The sequence below is a fragment of the Anser brachyrhynchus genome (assembly GCF_964034855.1).
Source record: "Anser brachyrhynchus genome assembly, chromosome: Z".
Classification (NCBI taxonomy): domain Eukaryota; kingdom Metazoa; phylum Chordata; class Aves; order Anseriformes; family Anatidae; genus Anser; species Anser brachyrhynchus.
In genome coordinates, this window is record NC_137697.1 from 13,203,824 (window position 1) to 13,213,353 (window position 9,530).

At 33.5% G+C, this 9,530-nt stretch overlaps 1 long non-coding RNA gene across 1 annotated transcript in view; it reads right to left on the reverse strand.

Moving 5' to 3' along the window:
* Nucleotides 1-296: 296 nt before the first annotated feature.
* LOC308185195 overlaps nt 297-9,530 on the reverse strand; it is a 123,457-nt gene continuing 114,223 nt past the window's right edge. Inside the window, exon 9 of the long non-coding RNA XR_013943180.1 lies at nt 297-832. This is a non-coding gene — a long non-coding RNA (uncharacterized lncRNA). The remainder of the gene's footprint in view (nt 833-9,530) is intronic.

The following is a 9,530-nucleotide window of genomic DNA, read 5'->3' on the forward strand; positions in this document are numbered from 1 at the left end:
CTTACCAGTGATTTATATATATATATATATATTATAGCTATTACTAACTCATTATTAAATCCTAAACTGACAGGATTTCCACCTGATAGCTTTATAGATATTAAAGAGGTAGAAAGTTTATATAAAAATATAGACTATATGAAGCACTTCTTTCCTGATTTAGAATTCAAAAAAAATATTTTTAAGAACTTCTTATTTACAATATTTCTGCAGTCCAAGTCAATTAATGTACATCATAACTTTATATACTTAGTATTATTGTATATTGTTAGATTACATTGTTACATAGAGTCAACACGTTTACTCGTATATAATCTAGAGACTGTGTCCTATGGCAAAACTATCAGACAGTGTGCATAACTACTCTTTTGACTCATCCTCACAAGTTAGAGCAGGTAGTTCAGAACTGTAAAACTTAGTAGGTTAAAAGGCTGAGTAGGTATTTTCAGATGAGGAAAAGCTACAAAATACCAGTATCTGGCATTAGGAAATGGCAGTATCTGAGAACACTGTAGTGTAAAGTCTAAAAAAGTCATACGTACAGTTTTTCCTCAGGGCTTTTAGTCACCTCTTTCATGAAATCTCAGCTTTGGTCACTAAAGTGGAGAAAAGCACTTCCACCCCTCCTTGTGAGTGGGACAGTCAAGGTGACACTTAACCTGAGAAGAAATTTACATTTTTCACCTAAGTGGACTGTTTAGGTTGTCAAGGCAGGATGAGCAAGCCTACCATCATCTCAGTGCTGTAATGCGAAAAATATATTTCTTCTCTTGTTTCTGCAGCCAGGAGGAGTGGCTTGGGTCTTCAGGGAAGCCAGACTTCCACCTTTCAGCTGTGTAGAACCGTAAGATCAGTTGAGCTAACTATGGAAGCACATCCGTAGTCTTGCCACTCTGCTCAGTTAAAATACTTGAATAGAAAGAAAGGAACAAATTGCTGGGAGGACATATGTACCTGAATAAACTCCACAAGTGTTCAAAAGCTACACACTCTACCAGGAAAGCAGTCTCCCTAGCAGGGTTATTCCTAGATGAACAGTTCGGAAGTCAAAGGCAGGTCTAATGGATAACGGACAAGAGAGGGAATTTTTTATTTTTCTTTTTTCTTCAATTATATATTACAGAGGTAGATAAAGCTTTTATACTTTGTGAATGGTGTTTTCTGACTGTAATGTTCTTAATATTATTTTTTTTCTTAATTTTTAATCTGAAGTGAGGTTTCAAGGTAATTGAATTACAATAAATTACTTCCTACATAGATTTATTGAGAATTGAGAAAATATAGCACTGGGATCATTCAGCCTAGCATCTCACCTCTCCAAAGTATGCCAGAGATGTTAGAAGATGTTCCCATTTTGGCTTTCTGAGCCAATTGGAAAGCGAAATCAAAATAGAAAGAAGTATCTTCAGTCAGTACTGATAATCAGAAGGATGTCTGGAATGCAATAGTATTTGAGAAGAATCCTTGAACCTCCAGAGCTCTCAAGGGAGCTTTTGACATATCCCAATATCTTTTGTATTTACATTATTATTAAACTAATGACTTTTTGTTGTTGTTGAAAAAAACACTCCTGTTATTTCCATTAAATACAATCCAACGTGGGATTTTTTTTCCATGACTATGTCAATGATATAAGATGTGAATCTTACCAGTTTTCATTAAATCTTTGCAAAGGGCAGCCCACAGTAATTTCACACAATCATTCTAATTTTAAGTTAATTTAGAAAGGAAGAACGGCTAAACTGAAAGACATAAACTCAGAATAAGGTTTTTTTGGGGGGTTTTGTTTTGTTTTGTTTTTAGATAATGCAACTTCCTCTTCTAGACAAGATTTTAATTGCCTATGTTCCAAAAATAAATTTTCAATTTGCCTGCAGATTCTAATCATTTGTTTAAAATTAGATGGATTTTATTTTTTTTTCTGTCTTTTATGAATATATTTAGTGAAACTTTTTATATCAAATTTCATTGTGATCAGTTGGTACATAACATTTTCTAAGAAAGATAATGTTTTGGACTTAAATGTATTAAATTAAAATATAATAAATCAAAAAATACATGAATCACTTTTTTAAAGTTCAGTAAAAAAACTTCTCTTAAATGAGAACAGCGAAAAATACATCCTCTATTTTGTCCTGTGACTCATTCTTTGACAATAATTCTTCACTGGAAAGGATTAATGTACTAGAGAATCGATATGCTTTCAGACAGATACTGCATCAGTGTGTTTCCTTTGTTGGTCCATATTTTCATTATTAACAGTTTATGTCAGTAGTCCCCTCTCTGTATCTGGGGTATTTTTATTTTGTTCAATCACTGTGTCATTCTTGACTATGTGAGAGATCTCAGGTAGCATGACAGATTAAGAAAACAAAATTAAGATTAATATATTGCAATTAAGATTGCCAAAGTAAAGCACAGACTGGTTACTGGATTTAATTTGTTTGCTTTTTGTCTGCAAAGATTTTGGTTTTGTTTTCTGCTGTTCTAATGAGCTTGACTAAACTGGTCATTCCAATTTCATTCTAGTAGCAAAATCTATTATTCTGATGTTTTTTTAATGTTTTATTGAATATATGTTATCAACTTGTTGGAAGTTATCATGCCAGAGGTAGTTTTGTTTGCTAGAGAAATTCCTTGGAATCCTTGTTGTATAATAATTAAATTGGAATGGAATCACAATTACCATGAAATTGTAGTTATTAATTTAACTCTACAACTGTAGACTGCACCTACATTTCCCCAGATGAGCAAAAAAGCATGCACTTTGGCAGAACTTATATAACAGTATGTTACAGACCATACCAACCTAATTCTGGATCAACCTGTAGATCCTGTGAACATATTCTGTGCTGTACCTCCTGTGAACAGTCATACTTCTCACATCATTTTTCATTTTGGCAGAAGTAAATAGCAACAGGTTTCCAGTTGCTCCTTGGGTTTTGGTAGACAGGCTGCACATTCTGCTACCAAGTCTGTCTGCATGGTACATGTCGGACAGATGGTGGACATTTTTGCATGCCACACACAGCTACTAAGTTAGGCTCTGCCTTTTATCCAGAACACAGAATTGCAGCTACCTATTGTTGCTAATGGTGTCAGGACTCCCACTGCAGTGGGACTGGAAGACATGCTGGTAATCTGAAACATGCCAGGAGCTGCACCTGCCTCTGATTATAGCCATTTGAAACGTAGTGTTTCTTAGGATAAAATGTAGTTTGCAGTTTCTCATTCAAGGTAACTTTATCTCATTCAGAGAGGTGTTTACAGTGTGGGTGACTAGCATACTTCTGTGAAATGAGGTGTTTCCAGCTTAGTAGTATAAAAATAACTTTACTCATCAATATCAGGCTCAGATATAGTATAAGAAATTATTCATCATCCCATAAGACAACTTTTAGTCAGTAAAGGCAATAACAATTATGCTCTTTACTTTGCTCTTTTACCAAACCTATGGTGATTGTTTGCCAAATCTTGCCCACAGTGACCAACTGGACAGAAAGCTCGATTGCTGTCTCTCACCAGCCAGAAATACTCTTAGCTCTTCTCCCAAAAGGCCACATGGATAACTGTCTTCACTGTCACAGCAGTGGAAGGAGGGGGGGGGGGGTTCATCTTTGTCTCAATAACAATTCAGTCCCTGATGAACTGTTGGGACAGTTTAGATATATATTGCTCCTCATCAGAACCATTTATAAGATTATTCAGGAGGTGAATCCTAAAAGGCACCTGGTTGCAAGCTCTGCGCTGAAAAGTCTATGCCCTGTACAAAAGTTCTGACAGATACTTTTGTTGCGTATTTTTGGCATGATTTTTAAATCAAGTTTTCTGCTACATCGGAACTTTGACATTTGCAGTAGTACATTGCTTATTTGTGTTTTTGTTTTTTGTCCTTGAGCTTACCCTTCCAAATTTCCCATCAGTCAGAAATCAGTGCAACTTTCCACTGCATACAGCTACTCATGAAATAATAACTTGTTTCTCTTTCTGCCCTTCTGTACTTCTGTTACTTTTGATTTCGCAACCTTTAAGAGGAGATCAATGGATTGAAACACCAGTGCCAGTAAGCCTGTCTGTCATTTTGAATTTTGCAAAGATATATACTAGCGGAAATAAAATAGTTGTTTGTTTGTTTGTTTGTTTGTCTGTGGTTTAAAAAAAAAAAAAATGGGTTATAACCATACAGTGCATTTAGCAAGTGTACTGTTACACAAGGTAAGGTCTGGCATGTTTCTATTTGCAAGAGCAATGGTGGTTATTTGAGAACACCACCCTCTCATAAGCAGTATATTTTGTCTTCATATTCCAGAGCTTTTAAAGAAACATAAACAACTAAGTAAGCAGGAAAAGAAAGGATAAAAACAGATGTGAAGGTAGAAGGAACTAACAGACAAAAGAGGAGAAAAAGGGTGAGAAAAAAAAGAAAGATGCACACACTCCAGTGACATTTGTGAGATGAGGCAAATGCATTCAAGAGTACACAGCATCCTTTGATGTGAGCACTTTATGTAAGCACTTGTCCCTTCGGGATAGTAGCATTGTGAAGTGTAGAAATACATTTTTACTTTTGTAGCTTGTAACCCATAATATGTTTCTAGTATAACCTCTCCTCACTTATCCTTCCTTTCATTTGCCCCTAGTAACTAAATCATAATTAAATAACTAAATAGCTCTCTAAGTAAATGTCATAAATTTAAAATCTCCGAGTTTTCATTTATTCCTAAAAGCACATAAAGTGTAAAAGTTGCAGAATATTCAGCATGGAAGTGTAATTTCAGCATTTTGGAAAGTCTCAGCATTGGCAGTTAAATACCTCTGTGAGTAGCAGAGTTAAAAACCTTAGTCCATGTTAGGATGCATAGATGAACAATCCTTTTCTTGTGCCCTTGCAGGCCTTCATCTAAGAGATATTCTCAGAACACAGAGTATGATGCAGTTTAGCCATAGCAGTGCATAGCATGAGTCAGGGGCTTCAGTGTTCAACTTGGGTAGCAGCAGGTTCAGTTTCTTTCCCAGCATGAGGATTCAAAACCCTGTAAGCAAACTGTGATCACCATTCAACTGATCCTTGAAATGGAAGGAAACTATGACTCAAACATGTTGATAACTGTTCTATTTTGCATGACATTATATAGAAATCGGAGAAATAGGAGAGCTGACTGAGTTGTTTGGACAGTCTGCTGAAAATGAAAATTTGGACCCCAGTCCAAATGTCGTCCCTTAAATTAATTTGCTGATCATGTACGTGCACTGTTATGCCAGTACTTGAATATTGTCCTGAGTAGGAGCATGACTGAGAATATGCAGGCATTAGGATCAAAACAGGAAAGAATGGTTTGGGGGAAAAAAATGACAAAAAATAATTTATTAAATATGTATCCATTATTCATCCATTTTCTGATGAACTTTCTAACATCTTTTATTCTTTTGTTCGAAGCAGTTATTACCTTTCTGACAAAAATATGTATGTTCTGTAAATGACTGTACAATTTCTGCGTTAGATTTGTAAAATTATTTTGTAGATTTTAAAGTTGTGATCTAAATGTGATCTACATTTCTATAGAGAGAGTGAGAAACTGCAATACAATTGGTATAATTTCTGATTTTTTTCTTAGTTTCCAGTCATTCTTAACTGCGTTTACGAAAAGTACTGATTGCAGTCATCACTACATGCTCTAGTGAGCCTAGTTGAAATGCACTGACATAGTGGATCAAATCCTTTTCCCACCAAAACTAACAATTTTCTACTGCCTGCAAAATGGATGAACACCAAGCAGTGTGATACTTGTTTTTCTTATCTCTGTATAAAGGAAAAATCCCATTCAAAACATTTTCTAGGTCAGCTTCCTCTGAGATTCTTTTGATCTGCTACTCTGGTAACATTTAATTTGAAGCTATGCTGAAAGGGAAAAACTGAGGAAACATTACCCTGAATGACGTGAGGTAAGCTATTTCAGTAGACACAAGAAGAAATAAAGCAGAAGCCATATAGTTTTCTACGTATTTGTATATTAATTGAAAATAAAAGCTTAGAAAACACATATAAATGATGATCTTGTCCAAAGAACTGGTACTGGATGACCTAGATGATGATTATTTTTTGTGTTGTGCTAGACTCTCCCTGTAAATAAAACATCCATTTCTTCATAATATTTCATATATCATCAAAGAATCTAAGATTTATTTAAATAATCTACAATTTATCAAAATAATTTATTTTCTTTTTACTTTCTAAGAGGAAAAACAGTTACTAGATTTAAACATAACAATATCAAGCATTGATTTCCAAATAATGATATTTCTTCTGGATTTTTTTAATACACTAAAAGCAGGAGAGGATATATAGCTATTTATTGTCCCTATATTTCATTCTGAGTAGTAAAATAGTGAAATATGCATGTGAACTGCATGTGTTATCTTGGATTTAGTATGTCTGAACACATTGTCTGAGTAGGTAGGGTGACCACACTTTTGAACACCAGCCTATCATTTAGAAATCTCAGGCAAACAAAGGCAGTATCAATGGCAGTAGCTAAACTTCTTTTTGCTACTATTCCCTCATGGAGGTGCTTTACTTAAGAGACTTGAGAAGTATTTCTGAATCACAAGATGCCAAATTAAAATTATGTTAATTGCCAATTTAGATTAAAAAAATCATAGATTAAGTTTATTATTAATATTCTGCTGATGTAAAAGTATTGTGTGATACTGAGTAGCTGCCATCTGACATGATCAGTGAACACGTCACATTTCTTATAGAATCATCTGCATTCGTCCTCTCATCCAGCACTTTTAAGGAAATGCACTTGCAAGATCAAGGAATGATTTGGTAACATATATCACAACTGGAATGACAATTTATTCTTATTTGTGCAAATTATATTAATGTAACTTATCTGTGTATTTTAATTTGCTCTTGTTCTTTGGCTGAACACAATATACAGAAGACACGAGATATATATGTTTTTCATTTGCACCTTGCATGTGGATCAATGTAATGAAATTTTTGACCATTAATAATCTACAACGTAGCACATTCAGTAAGAATTTGGGGTGTTTTTGTGTTCTGACTAGTGTAAATTGGCCTCTACTGAAAAGTTTCCAAACATTTAAGAAAATATATGCAATACATCTAAGAAAAATTGGAAAATAGTATATTCTTATTCAATTCAGATCTTTTCAATTCCAGATGAAATCAATCATTTCCAAATAATACTTCAGAAACAATCTCAATTCCAAGTATTAATTTTCAATCAGATGAAAAGACTTTTATGTGTTTATTTTCCTTTTTTTTCTCCAGAAAATTATCCACAATTCCACTAAAAACTTATAGCACTGATGAGACTAACTTGTATATAATCTGCAAAGCACTGTTGTCAATGATTTACAAAATAAACCAAAAGAGTCTTTTTTGCACACAGTGTGTGGTAGACAGGTTTTTCTTTAAAATGGAAATCTGGGGACAGCATCTACCTTACTTCAGATAGCCATTTACAATTCTGCAGGTTGGAAACATACTGCATTCGAAAAGCAATAATCTTTCTCTATAGCCTATGTCTTTTCAGAAAGTAATTGGTATGATGTTGCATCTATGAAAATATCTAAAGTCATGGATGTGTTTCATAAAATGTTTTAACAAATTATTGTTCTCTCCTAAAATTGTTCATAAAAAGAGAAAAAAAAATCTGGCCAAAGATTGGTTAAACACAGTGTCAGCTATTGTTACGAAATATGGGAATTTTTAGCAGAATTCACTCTGGAATTCCAGAGAACAAAAAGTGATTAAGAGTGTTGGGATACATTTTCCCTTCTGTAAAGCCTGGGAAAAACTGTGCCTTCCATATTTTTTAGATTCTTGTTGTCTTTCCAAGTCCCATTACTGTTTCTGAGATGAAGACTTTGCTGGGTTCTCTTGCCAACTGCTGAGTAATTCTAGGTAAAACACCACATCTTTATTTCATTTTTGTTTGTCTGAAGTAAAGAATACTTTCACCCTTCTTTGGTCTTTTTTTCCCCAGGACCTGTTTATTCGTAAATAATCTCCTATTGTATGTTTGTACAAAATGTGAATCCATGACTTTAACTGTACAATTCGAAGTCACTGACAAAAGACCAAACACAGCTGTCCAGATTTTTCAGTTTTAATTCAGTAATTTAAAGTTATGACGATAATAAAGATTAAGAAAAAAAAAAAAAAAAAGACAGAGAGAGAGAAATATTATTTGTCGATAATTTTCAAATAAATAAATAAATGTGGTTCTGTGGATGTGAATGTTAATTCTTTCTTATTCTGCTGTAAAAATATACATGTTGAGAATAAGTTGCTTTCAACTGAATATGAGTCTTTGTTTAACAGATTTATTATGTGAATGATTAAAATAGTTATGTTTTTCACTACTTAAAAAGTATTAACCTTCCTTTAGTCATCTGTTTCCCATTTGTGAATTGAATTCAATGCTCTCAGAACTTCTAACAATCTTTGAAATGTGCATTATTACATATTTCTCCCAGATAACCAAAAACTGAAATCCAGAAGACCTGGAACATAAAAATTACTTCTCTTCCTTCCTTGAAGAAGTTTGTTGATTTTTTGAAAGGGAAGATGGAATAAAAAGTTTCATTTCACATATATATATATTTGGGTTATATATTAAATATTATTTGTTATACATTATTTCTCATATATATATTATTTATTATATGTCACAACGTATTATGTATTATATATTATATGGTATATTACATGGTATATATCGTATATTATACATTGTAACATGTAATGTGTAATAACGTAATAATATGTAATATATTTTTATTTATTTATACATTTTGTTTGTTTATATTTATTTTATTTATATTGTCATCCAATGATCAGTAGCGCGATACTGCTGACAAGGTTAATTGTGTGAAAGAAAATAAATATGAATAAAAATAATAATAAAGAAAAAGGCAGAGGGGAAGGAAAGGTACCCCAGAAAAACCTATATATGTATGGGTTGACAGTTTTGCAAGACTCATCTCTCAAGTGCATGCTGCACACTCCCTATAGCCCTCTAGCTCTCATTCTTTATGATGGTAATGAAGATGGCAGGCAGCAGATGCTTCATCCTGACCATGAAAGACAGGGAGAAGTGTGACTCTGGACATTCTTAAGAAAATGAAGATTGTGATCAACAGACTTCGGAGATTAGCATAAACACTGCATTCAAACGGCATTGAAAAATGGGGAGAAACTCATTAATGTTATAGCATATGACTACTCTCCAGGTTAAAAAAAAAAAAAAAAAAGTTGATAAAATTTATGTTAGTCTAGGTATAAGTGAAGTACCAAATAACTAATTCAATTAATTCAAAATCTTTATTTCACAGGCTTTAATGTAAGGAATCTCTTCTTCATTCCTGGTGCATCTCTTTCTTCTTTTATTCTATGGAAAAACAACTAGCTGAGCTTGCTGAGCAAGTGCATTTATTATGCGGGGGGGAGTGGGGGCAGGGGTTGTTGGTTGGTTGATTAGTTGGGTTTTTTGTTT